Source organism: Gavia stellata, chromosome 14 (assembly GCF_030936135.1).
Source record: "Gavia stellata isolate bGavSte3 chromosome 14, bGavSte3.hap2, whole genome shotgun sequence".
NCBI lineage: Eukaryota > Metazoa > Chordata > Aves > Gaviiformes > Gaviidae > Gavia > Gavia stellata.
In genome coordinates, this window is record NC_082607.1 from 7,700,872 (window position 1) to 7,713,059 (window position 12,188).

General features: G+C 52.3%; 1 protein-coding gene across 1 annotated transcript in view; it reads left to right on the forward strand.

Moving 5' to 3' along the window:
- The window catches only part of MCF2 (MCF.2 cell line derived transforming sequence), a 63,633-nt gene continuing 51,445 nt past the window's right edge, over window positions 1-12,188 (forward strand). Inside the window, exon 1 of the mRNA XM_059824551.1 lies at window positions 1-18. The gene's annotated coding sequence lies outside the window, so the exon portion shown is untranslated. The remainder of the gene's footprint in view (window positions 19-12,188) is intronic.

Genomic DNA, 12,188 nt, shown 5'->3' on the forward strand with positions numbered 1-12,188 from the left:
TGGAGGCCGCCGCCGCCGGTGAGTCCCGCGGGCTGCCGGACCCCGAGGGGCCGGCGCGGGGGGCCGGGGCGGCGGGGGGGGGGCCGGGGACCCCCGCCGGTCGGGCGGGGGGGGGGGGGGGCGAAGGGTGTTTCCCTGGACATCCCTCTCCCTCCGCCTGCCGAGCCCGGCTCCCGGCTCGCCTCCCTAATCCCGGCGGTGTCCGGGCGGGCGGGAGCGCTGCAGCCCAGCGCCGGGGCGGAGGGAGCCGGCGGGTGCCCGGCTCCCCACCGGCCCGCACCCGGGGCTGAGCGGCGGCTGCCGGGCCGGGGGGCGGAGGCGAGGCGGGCGGGTGGCTGCGTGCTGGAGCCCGCCTGCCCGGGGAGCCTCGGGGGGTGCGTTGCTCGAGGGCTGTTGCGGACATTGGGCGTGATTGGGTTTGCCGGACTGCACGATCCGCGTGGAACGGCCTCGTTTTATAAGGAGAAGCTGTTTCACGTTGTGCTGCTGACATGTCCTTCTCGTTACTGGAATGCATTGCTCAAAGTGCGTTTTGAAGAGAGGAGATCGTTTTCGGTGAGCAGAGGGATGTTTGCCAGCGCCAGTCCCCTTCTCAGATTCCCCGTGGCCAAAACCGAAGTCTTCCCCGGGCAGCTGCATCGTACCCTGATGACTATGGTGTGCCCGTTCCCGGTTTCTGAAGCAGAAGAGCAGTAGATGTGTGTAAAGCGCGTGTCTCTGTTAGACAGCCCCTCTTCCCTCCCTCGTTCCTTGCTCTTCAAACATCGCTCAATCCCAGGCTGCGCGGGGGATCGCACAGTTGTGATGCTGTTGCTGCGGTTGTATGGCTGCACACCCTTCCTGCGCCCAGCAAAGGCCAGCTGATCCCTTGCCCTCAGGCTGTAAGCTGCTCTTCTGCTTCAGCTGTGTTTCCTTTGACAGACAATGATCTGCTCATAAACTGTTTGCAGCCCTGACTTTTTTGTTTTCTTGTGGGGAGAACAGGGTTTTTTTTGCAGAGAGGTCTTTTATAATCCAGGAAAGGTCTTGGGTGACTCCATCCTCGCTAAAGGACGCGTACGTTGTCAGGAGGCGAAGGCACTCATCATCCCTTATTTGTTCACAGCTGGCAGCGTGCTTGGAGCCGTGCCAGGCACAAAGAAGACACACTGACCCAAAAAAAGCTTCCAGTCTCATTCCAGTTTCCTTGACCTCTTTGCAAAGCACAGTTTAGGGTGCGAGAGGAATTTATCGGGGGGTAAATGGCAGGTGAGGACTTTACCGGTGTGTCACCTGCCCGTGTACCTGCTCTTCTGGGGTGATGCCCACCACAGCACCTTCCACTCTGCTGTGACCCGTGCTGCCCGCCGGACCCGTGCTGACCTGTTCGTTTGCCCGCACCCTGCAAACAGGGTAGGAAAATGTAGGCAGGGGTGGTGGCGGTCAGTTAGCAAAGGGTGCTACTTGAACGGATGTGGTTAAAAAAGAAAGTCAGATCCTCCTTGCGCTGGCGTCGGCGATGAAACACCCACACTGCTTGAACAGGAGCTGGGTGACACAGGGACGCAGGTGGTGAACGTTTTCTATGAGCGGTGTAAGGGTAACCGGCTGAAAGCGGGCAGCGGGTTTCTCCTGAGCATGAGCCCTGTCTTCGAACCAGCTCTTGGCAGATGACCTTTGTGTCATGCTCATACGAAATCAAAATATCTCCACAAAGGCACGCTTGTGTGGTTATAGCTGCAGGACCTGGACACGCGGTTTGGCATCTACACAGAATCTTAAAATGAGATATTGAAAAAGATACAAAGTTGAGTAAGGTTCCCCAAATCATGAGATTAAAAATAAATCAGAAGGTTTTTTTTGTTCCTCGTCGCTGATTTCTGAGTGTTCAGCCTGATCCGGGACCATGTTTTAACCATTTCCCTTCGTGCATCAGTACTGGAAACTTGTTGGTTGTTTCTAGTAGAAGGCGATGTTGCCCCCGTATCTGCCTTACAGTGAGATATAAGCCTATATAAATACCAAGCCTTTTACAGACATTTTCGTCTTTAAAATGGCTTGGGCTCCCTCGAAGAGCTGCAGGAGTTCAGGGCCAGCAGCCTCCCAAAGCTCTGCGCTGCCCTCCGTCCGGACCTCTTTGGGTGGACCACGGAGGAGTAGTAGCCGGGGAGCAGTCAGTAGTACGTGGGACGTGCTTCCTCTCCCTACATCACGTTTGCTACAACTGCAGTTTAATGGTTTATCATTCATTTACCAGGACAAAAGTGAAGCGACAGCAGGGCTGTGTGGGAGGGAAGCAACCGAAGTGTAAAGTATGGTGGGGGAAAGAAAGAGTCTTCCAAAGCGCTGTCTTTGCCGCCGAACTGGGGGACGCTTGGAGACACGGAGCTTCCCCCGTGTGCCTGGAGATGGGGAGTTCAGAGCTCGGGCATCGCCGCTGGTCGTGCTTGCGGTAGGAGCCTTTTGCTGAAGTCGGTTTTGGCAGGTGGGGTTTGCAAGGAAATCCCGCAGCCACAAACTAAGCGAGTGCTCTCAGCCTCGTCCTGCAAACGGGCAACTTCGTGCTGACTGACACGTGTTGCTGTGACGGTGGTCGTTTCGGCAGGCGTGCCAAGCACAGCTCGGGTCCCACGCTCCTCAACTTGCTCCGCTGCCAAAGCCTCAAATATCCCATCTGCCAGCTTCCCTAACACAGTAAAATCGAAGGCTGTCGCAAAATTGGGGGGAGAGGAACAGGAGCGCGAGGAGCTGTGGTGGAAGTGGCTGGGTGGGGCTGCCTTGTCTTCCGAATCCCTTTTCCTCCCAGGCGATGCCGGACTGGGTTTTACAGCGGGGCTGAGTCGGGAGCTCCTGGGGCAGAGTAGTTCCCCGGGAACCCGCGCTGGCTGAGCAGCCTGTGCGGTGCAGTTACCCATCTGCTGCTCGTGGGTGTCTGTCCAAGGGCTGGGTGGTGCGAGACAGACAGAGAGCGCCGGCCGTATCCTCCCCCCTCTCACTTCCCATGCCACTGACCTTCTCCTGCCGCAGGAAAGCTGGATTTGGAGACGTGCTTTCACTCAACAGGGGAATGCCAGAACTGAGCATTTCCATTTTCAATTCAGGAAAATTGTTTTTAGCTTCCCTCACTTCGCAGCAGAGTTCCCAGGTGATGCCGTCGTGGGAATGGTGCTGTGTGATTTAGTTTCCTGGCTATATAGGCTGTGAAAGCAAATAAATTCTTCCAGTGACTTCAGTGAACTCAATTCCAGGTTCCTCAGCAGGTAATGGGGCCCAAGGATTTACTGCTATTACATCTTCCAAGAGTTCCTTGGTGCACAAAGCTGGAATTCGCCTTGGAAAAAGCAACGCTTGCATGGTATTGAATGATGCGAAAGTTATTGGGCGGGTGTGTGGTTTTATTTGGCTTTGGAAGTCTTTTGTGCCGAATGGGCTCTGTTTTGCAGGCTGACGCTGTTGGCTGGGAAGGTGCAGAGAGGTGGCAGATGCTAAAGGCGCCTTGCCCTGCACAGCTGGCCAGCGTGCCCCGGCGCTGCTGTGCAAACACCTGGAAACTCTTTCTCGAGCTTCCCGTGGGGAAGGAGTGACTGAAGTTGGGAATAGGAGAAAATGAAAAGTACACTGAAGCTCCTAAGTATTAGAAATGCAAGAAACTAGATTTTCTCGACTCCCACGCTGAGTTTGAACCCACGAGGGTGGGTGTTGAGAAACTTTATTACATTTCTTGCAATAGATGTAAATTCATGTACAGTTGAGCTGGCTTTTATCTTTCCCAACTTTTGCTTAGTTTGGGGTGATATGAGAAGATAGTTTTCCTGATTGGATGTGAACACATCAGAGCATCCAGTATTTTGTTCCCTCACGTTAGCAGATTAGCCACAGCAGTAACAGGAGATAACACGTAAGCCTTGTTGCAATTTAATTTACTTTTGGTTTGCCTTTTCTGAGCAAAGCTTCCGCAGTTTGCCAGCTGTTAAATCTAAATTGGAGGGGATTCCCCCCGCCCCAGACTCCGTGGTCCCCAGCACACAGGGACACCCTGGACCTTTTAACCTCCCCTGAGCATCCTCCTCCTCGCTGGCAGCACGGCTCAGCCCCGGCTCCCAGGGACCCTTCTGCTCGCTCCAGCTCCCAAAATTGTATCGGCGGATGATGTTCCTGTGAATGTGGGATCCTTAGATGGCTGCACTTTGTCTGGGATACTTAGCTGGCTGCGCCTCGTCCTCCCGGCAGTGGTCAGCAGGAATGAGGTTTTGCCGGTTTTGTGTGTCAGTGAGCGAAGGCAGCTGAGCCGTGCCGGTGCCCTGGGTGCTCCTGCTCTTTCGCAGCCGGCGTTTCCCCGCTGGCGGTTGCTGGAGGGATGCCCGGGAGCGGGAGGCTCCTGTCCTGGGACTCGCAGCCTCGGCCGTGGGGCCTGATCCAGGGTCGCTCTGCGCACGCCTGGACGCGCTGCCATCCGATCCCTCTTCGGCCGCACGGATCAGCTCCTATTGTAAGGTGATGATTCAGCTGGTCCCGTGAGGACATTCCTCCATGGGATGGGCACGCTGCCTGGATGATGGTCCACAAGCCTGGGCTGTGCTGAGTTAACGTTTTCTCCCTATTTCTTATCTTTTTTTTCTTTCACAGCATTTTCTTTTGCATTTTCACTCTTATCCTCAGTGTACATAAATCTAAGCCTTTTGAAAAGGTCATTCTAGTTTTCCAGAAACTTCACTTTTTTTTTTTTTTGCTCTATGGTCTCTTAGCCGAGCATATTCCCAGGTTTGGGTGATGGGGATGTGTGTCTGCACTGAAGCATCGACGGCAGATAAGCCGCGGAAGGGCTCGGCGGAGAAGCACAGCTACTAGGTCAGAAGAGAGGACCATCTGGTGCCGTATCCTGCCTCCTACGCTGTGCCGGAGCGGGTGCTTGGGGAGAAGTGAAAGAAAGAGCTTGCAAACAGAGTGAGCCTTTCCTTAAAATATCCTCCCCAGTCTGACAAAGGATAATTTAAGGAGTCCTTGAACCTGGCGTGGTGACCAACCCGTCACGCCTAGTGATGGATGAACCCTCCTGGGGCTTTCCACGGTCTTTTTGAATGCCTGGGTGTTTTTGATGTGTTTCTGCCTGATGCAACTGCCTCGGTTTCCCATCTGTGACATAAGATGATGCTCCTGCTGAAGTTTAAATTATGATTTTCGCTGGGGCATGCTCACGTGCGGACAGTTACTGCGGCGATTCGGGACGAGGGGTCTGTGTTTGCGCCGTTGAGGGTGGTGGCCCTACCAGGGAGGCAGTGCCGGTGGCTGTCCTGCGCAGGGCATGGCTTTGCAGGGGTGGGTCCCTTTGAAACGGTGGCGTGGCAGCTGCTGCTGTGCATCTGTCCTCCTGGCTTTGAAGGAGGTGTTTTGCTGCCGACCTGCCTCCGTAGCGAGCTCTCCGAGGGCCAGCATCACATGCAGGCATCACTGGGCTCCTGGCAGCTCCTGGGGTGGCCCCGCTGCCACCTGTAGCCTGGGGACCAGGGTGTGCTGCCAGAATCTGAACCAGCAGCTCCCTATAAATACACCCGGTCCGTCCACAGCTCCCACCGGGTTCCTGGGGTGCAGCTCTTCCCGCGGCTCTGCCATCCCTTGTCCCCCGTCTTGTGCTGATGCTGTTCCCAGGAAACATTTGATGTGGCAGCTCAGCCACCCCGTAGAAGTGGGTTTCGCAAGCACCTCTGCCAAGTCGAGGGTTTATTGCGTGTGGCCAGTGGAGGTTTGCCATTAGGCTATTGACAGAACCCGCTGAGGACCCCCATCGTCTTCCTCGGGATCAATACATCATGTCTTCCAGAAGAATAGGCATTTATAAACCTAATCTAATCGCTAATCCTTCCCTCCAAATGAAAACCTGGTTTCGACCGGCTGTAGTTCGGAAGCAGGGGTCTGCGGGCTGAGCCCGGGCTCGGCGGGGTGCCGAAGCGCCCGTGCAGCCCCCGGCCGCAGCGGGTACGGGCTGTCCCCGTGGGCAGCGGGTGGCAAAGGGGCTTGCGGCAGTCGAGGGTATTGAAGCTTTCCACCATAAATATTTTAATGAGTCTTTTGTGTCGCTCGCTTGGCACGGGGAATGGCCGCACCGCCTGGAATTGCAAACTGTTGAATGTGCCAGGTTTTAGTGCAGCAGCAAAAATCGTTGTTCTTACATGGAGATGGCGGAAGGTGAATTTGCTCCACGTGGCTCCCCTGGACAGCAACAGGGCCTTGTCTTTGCAACAGGTACCGCCGGCAGCTGCGCTGGAACTGCTTCCACAAGAGCATGTGTGCCAGGGCAGGATGTGTGAGCAGCTGGACACGGTTTGGGTGGATACGAGGGTGTGTGCGGCTCAGAGTTGCTGTTAGAAATGACTAATGACTACATATACAGCTTCTGCAACACACCTGAGATCACTTACAAATGTAGAAGAGCACCACAGCAGTTTTTGCACTTTGCACGATCAAGTCTCTAAGTTTCTTTAGCAGCTGAACTTCTGGGGTGCGGAGAGCAGGAAATTTGTTTGACGCAGGCTATGCTTTACTGCAGGGTATTCATCATGTGGGCAAAAAGGTCCCTACATGTCTAAATCTGTGGCCAGGCTGTTACCTCGGCTATAAAGGTGTAATTGCAGCATAAGGCTGTTAACCCCCACGTGCTCTGCAGCTCTGGATGACCTTGGTGGAACCGAGTAGAAATGCCTCTTATTAGCAGGTCCCTCTGCTTTTCTGCCCTATGAATCCTTAGAAGTCCTGGTTGGGACCTGCAAGTCCCTGTGAGCCAGCGTGCTGCAAACTCACTTGTAGGGAAAAGTGATTCCTTGGCCTCAGGTCCCCCAGGGACCAAGTCCTGGCTGGTGGACTTCACGTCCCATCCCAAGATCTTCTGGTTTTTGGTGCATTCAGAAACCAGTCCCGTGGGCTGTGGAGACCTTTTCTTACCCAGCTGTCCAGGTTAGTCCAACACCATCCTATGGTTAGTCCAGTGAGGTTTTTATCACTCACCTGTTGAGGTCAGCTCTCGTGCAACCCGTACAGACGTGAACACCTACATCGGCCTGACGGACAGGGGCTGCAGGGGTCTTTTCTGCTCTTGTCATCAGACGTGCTCGTGGCCCTTTGCTAACGTCATAGCCTGCTGGCACTTGTGCCCGTTTCCCGTTTGCAAATGAGGAACTGAAGCCACGGGAGACACGATTTGCTCCTGGCTACCAAAGAGTTTAGTCTCAAAGCCAGGAAGCAGCCTCAGGACCTTGGCTGTCAGTCCTCTGCTCAGCCCAGGACCTGTAAATAAGTTTTTGGTGAATACAGCAGGCCTTGTTGAGGAGCACAATGTCCTATTCTCTGCTACGCATTCTCTAATGAACGTGCAGCTCAGCACGGTATCTCTATCAGCGTCGTGCCGCCTGGCCAGCCGCCAGCCCCTCCTGGCTCCGCTTCCCATGAACGCTGTGTAAACACCTGCTCTGCGCGTACACGGCGTCGTGTCCTGTTCCCGGGCAGGTACGGAGGAGGACGGAGAGGCGGGAGGGTGGATCTGGTGATGTGGAAATTAGGATCCTAATCCAGGTATAAGCTTGTCGGGGAAGCCACCACGTGGAGACCGTGCAAGTGGGGCACGATCCCCGGGAAGATCCCGGCTGGAGCAGTGCACGGGCAGTAACGGCAGCTGCCTGCGTGCCTCCGTGCTCCTGCCCTGCTCCTTCCCCGCAGCCAGGGACACGCACTCGGCACCGTGCTGTCGGACAGGCTTTGCGTAGACCTCATGCAAGTGTGCCATTCACAGCAGGGCAGTTTGCAGACAGCATAAAGTAGTCTTTTTTTTCTCTAATAACTCCCTCTACCTTGCTTTCTGGACATGGTGTGCTGATAGGGAGAACGGCAAAGATTCTTGTTGTGTATTGGGTTGAATTGCAAATCTTTTGAAATGGCTCAGTGCGAAAGCAGGGTGAGGCTCAGCCGCTCGCCGGCTGGGACGCGCATCGGGGCGATGGAGACTCGGGTTTCCTGCAGCAAGCTGTGGCCCCGACCGCTGCTATGGGATGGATTTCTGTCATTCTTCTTGGAGGAGCTCTTCGACTTTTGCAGATAATTAAATTCCAAGTGAAATTGTTCCCCTTATCCAAAAGGAGTGCCCCGAGCGATGGGCTGCAGGGTCCCTCCTTTTGAGTGTTTTGAGTGGGTGTAGCAATCCGGACCGAGCTAGGGGGACAAATTGCAGGGTGGTGCATTGGTCTTTGTCCTCAGGTACAGGACTGCATTTCTATTCTTTGCCCCGATGAATATTTAATTTTGCAAAGCAGAGCAACTTCAGCCGGAGAAGCTGACAGAGCCGCTCTCTGCATTGCACAGGGTTCACGGTTGGAGCACTCTGCTCTAAGGGATTTCTGTTCCCATTCCTCCGCAAAGCGGATGAGACGAGGATGGCTTAATCCTCATGCCCAGCCTAGCTTGTGCTCCATCGGTTGTCTGGGAGGCTCACGCTGACGGTGGCCTCGGACAGGGGTGCTTGTGGCAGCTGGGAGAAACCCCGCTCATTGAAACTCCTCGAGCACCAGACTTGCCTGCGAACGCTGTTGGTTTATGTGGGTCCGTGTTACGGGCGTTGTTAGCCTCAGAGGAACTTCTGGAGGCAGGTGAGCCTTCCTGCCGTGGGCCAAACGGAGACAGACGCTGGCTGATGACCCCGGTTCGCCCAGAAAGTCACCGAGGGAAGTGCAAAGAGGTTACAAATGTGCTGATTTGCAGGTTCCCTTGACACCAAATAAATGTTGCTTCATTGGGTGTAGAAGTCCAAATGGAGAAGCGGCCGAGAACAAGCAGAACATGGAGAAGCTCAACATGTTCCTTTACCCTTTTCATTTGATGTACTTCAGTTTTGTTTCCTAGACTACGGCAGCAACCCTTACATGAAAAGCTGCTATTCTTCATTCACAACAAAGCCATCTCCAAATGGATTTTATAGTTGCAAACAATATTTGGTCGGTGTTGTCAAGTGTAAGGCGCTGTTACATCAGCTTGGCAGATGCCTTACACAGCTGCTGTCTGCAGATGCTGTGAGCCTGCGAAGTTTGGAAAAGAAAAGAAAACAATGGTTGCCAAAGAGCAAAGCACTTCAGAGTTTAATTGAGTTTTACAAGAGGAATTTGGACTCAGACTATAGCTGTCCCCTCTCTGAATGTCACTGCAGACCTCCACCGTACGTGACAGTCCGGCTGCGCTTGAATTGCCTCAAAAGGGAAGATCTCTAACAAGAAGCATCGTTCTTACAACTGCAGTCTGTGCAATGGCCTTGAGATATGGTGCAATGAAGAGGACTCAGCAAAATGTTCTGGACTGTGTAAACCAAATGATGGGGACAGGACAGGTTCTGCAGGGTTCCCTGCTGAGCCACATTAGTTTTTCTTGGAAGGGTAGAGACTCTCTACTTCTCCTTTGTCTTTTCCCTGCTTGGCTTCACGCATCCTCCGAAGCTCTGTGTCATAGCAACGATCTCCTCTGTAGAGGAGTCTTTGAATGTAATAATTGCAGCAGCATTTTATAAATACCCAGCTTAGAGCCTATATAAAAAATGTTACTACACTGTTATGACCATTTATCATCCAGATGCTGCTTGCTTTTTAGTAAGACCCTAAAGCCTGAGGTCATACCAACTGTGTGGGGATAGCGGTGTAGTTTGTGAAGTGCTCTGGGATGCTGTAACGCAGGGGGTTCAGGCTTGATTTTGTAACAGCAGCTCTATTCTATAGTAGCTGATGATCTCAAAGCCTCTTTTTAAGAGAAAACGAGTGGACTTGCATGGAACCTTGACTTCCTTCGCCTTGTGCCAAGCGAGATGCAGGCTGGCTGTACTGTTCATAGCCAGTGCTGGGCAGTACCCTGGGGGTCTTTTCTGTACTGTCCCAAGAGTGTCCTTCAAATAAGAAATCCCCAGTTCGCTAATGAACTTCAACTGAAGCCTTGTTTGAGAAGCGGATATCTTTGGTGCCCCACTGCCTTTCACTGCTCTTTTTCCAGAGATTAGTATTTGAGGACAAAGGTCCTGTTTCTGTACAGGATTTATAGCAACATCCAACTGATGTGCCGCAGGCACAGCAACACGCTTGCGAATTCAATGCCAGCGTTTGATTTTCCCTAACATTTGCCCAGGAGGTTGAGTTCGATGGCCAATGCGGAGCGAGTGATGAGTTGGCCAAGGAGTGGCTCTCATGAGACCACAATCAGCCTGTTGTTGTGCCTTGACCTTACCAAAGGGCAGCTGTCCTGCTCCTCCATCGCTTCTTGGATTCTCTTACCCCTCCGGAGATGGGGAGGGTTTGTAAGGGAAATGCTCCCCGAGCCTTCACTGCCTGAAGTATAGTATTCATGCCTAGGTCTTCCTCGAATGAGTTATTTTGGGTGCTCAACTTGGGACTGCTTGGAAGGGCCTGATTTTCTGAAGGTGCTGAGTGCCCTCTTCCAAAAATGTCATCCCTTGAGAAGCGAGAAACTCAAAGTCGTAAGGGCGCTGTAGGAATCTGGGTCTCCACCTCTGTGCCGAAGTCAAGGATAAAACTTCCCGTGGAATAAAATGTTGGGGAGCAAGGTCCTTGCTGGAAACCACGACTCCCGAGCATGGTGGGAACCCCTGTCCTATGGTGTTCTGCACCTCAAACCCAAAAATGCCAGGTCCACTTGCTGGCGTGGCCCCGTGCGGGACGGCGGTCGCCTGTCCCCACGTTTGCAGAGAGCGTGGCACAGCGGGTCCTACTGCAGCCCCCCAGCACAGGTAGGATTAAAACATCAGATGGTTTTTGCAGTTTCCATGATGATCATTGGGAAATTGCAGGTAAGAGTGACGTGAGAGAATAAGCACCGGACTCTGGGGTTAAAGCATGCATTTTTGAGATTATATTTCTTTTCTGGAAAGCAACGTTTGAAAATATCTGTGGGAAAATGCTACTTCTTTTCCAGTGTTGTTTGTCTCTGGTTTAGTTTAAGTCTGCAAGTTGATAGGTTGTTCTCAGTGAGAAGTTTCTTGTGAAACTTTTTAATTAAAAGTGATGTATTTTTTAATTTTTTTTTAGCATGCAAAGGTTAACCCCCTTTTCCCAGCCTGTTTCCTGGACAGCTATCAACAAACCAGCATTTCCCTCCCATATCACTGCAGAACCAGAAACAAAAGCTGCATTTACTCTAAACCTGTAACTGTGTTTGCTTTTACTGTTGAGCACCTGAGTCACGCGCAGGCGTTATAGCGCAGGGCAAAGCTTTGCCTGGCTTGCCAGTGGCTGCATCTTTGGGGAAAGCGGTTGGCAGGGGTAGGCGAGGTGAGCTGGCTTTGGGGACAGGCTTCACCCCGACTGCAAACGCAGACAAGCTGCTGAACAGCCCCACACCTTTCTGAGGCAAATACGCGCGCGCAGCCGTGGGCTTTTGTCTTGTATTTTCAAAGACCCGCATGTTTAATATCATCTACTTCACGTGTTGGAGCTCATGAAGTTATTAAATGTGATTTTTATCAGTGTGAAACTGTTGACCTGGGACAAAAAATCAACTAATAGAGAAGAAATCTATTGCCACTGCTTGTCCTCAAGTTAGGTGAAGCAGTTGAATGAGAGAGAAATATTTGAAATATCTTTGCAAGACAAACTTCTTTCTTACCAAGACCAGTTCTGGGGTCTGTTAAAATCAAGAAAGTTTCTGTAGATGCCAGTGGGGCTGAGGCTTAATCCTTAACAAGCAAAACTAACGTTTTTATCTACAAAAGGAGAAAATAGCAGCGTGTGAATAGAAGAGCAGGGAGCAGCCCGTGGCTGGTAGGAATAGCAGGAGGCAGAGAACCCCCCCACCTCGTGCACCTCTGGGCTGCGGTGCTGCAACTCAAACAGCCGATTAAAGGCCTGAAAAATGCTTAGATAAAGTAGAAGTGACCAGAAAGCTTTTGGAAAAAAAGTGAAATAGAATAAATATTGATTACGCTGGAGTGTGCTGAAGTATGCAGCCTGTGTGATTTAAACCAGCCAAAAGATTACTCCCTGGGACCAACTCTGTAAAATAATCAGTGTTTAAAATTTAATTATCAGAAAGCACAAGGACTTTAATCTGTATAGATGTGCTTTAAAACATTTATTTGCAGGAACAAGGATGTTTAATTTTTAGCTATCATTCCATTTATAGATAATCCAGAAAAATGCCTACCAGCTATAAGCTCCTCTGTCTTCAGTCGGTCTGTT